This window comes from Pteropus alecto, unplaced genomic scaffold (genome assembly GCF_000325575.1).
Source record: "Pteropus alecto unplaced genomic scaffold, ASM32557v1 scaffold30, whole genome shotgun sequence".
NCBI lineage: Eukaryota > Metazoa > Chordata > Mammalia > Chiroptera > Pteropodidae > Pteropus > Pteropus alecto.
Genome location: NW_006429782.1, coordinates 322,328 through 322,795, shown reverse-complemented (window position 1 = coordinate 322,795; position 468 = coordinate 322,328).

The following is a 468-nucleotide window of genomic DNA, read 5'->3' as shown; positions in this document are numbered from 1 at the left end:
CACTGTGTAGCCGTTTCCCGAGGACTGTAGGTCCAGGAAGCCTCTGGCGCCCTGTCTGGGACCTCAGTGTCCCCATCTTTAAGTCGTCTCTGGGTGGCATGGGAAGCAGGTGAACTGGCCCTTGGCGAGTGTGTAGATGAAGGCCAGGTATTCATTCATTCGACAACAACTATCCAGCACCTGCTGTGGGGCAGGTGCTGGGGACACAGCAGGGACCAAGATGACCCCGTCCTAGGTGACCCTGTCCTGTGATTCTGCATCTTGTTCCCACAGGTCTAGCAAGGGAGGTGAGGGTTAAGGGGTAAACACAGACCGGCTGGTTTGGGGTGGCAACCGATAAAACAGCAAACAGCCGATTGGGCTTGTAGGGGAGGGACGGTTTCCGGGGAGGTGACATTTGAACAGAGGCCAGAATGAGCTGTGAAAGGGTGCTTCAGGCGGAGGGCTCGGCGCGTGCAAAGGCCCTGC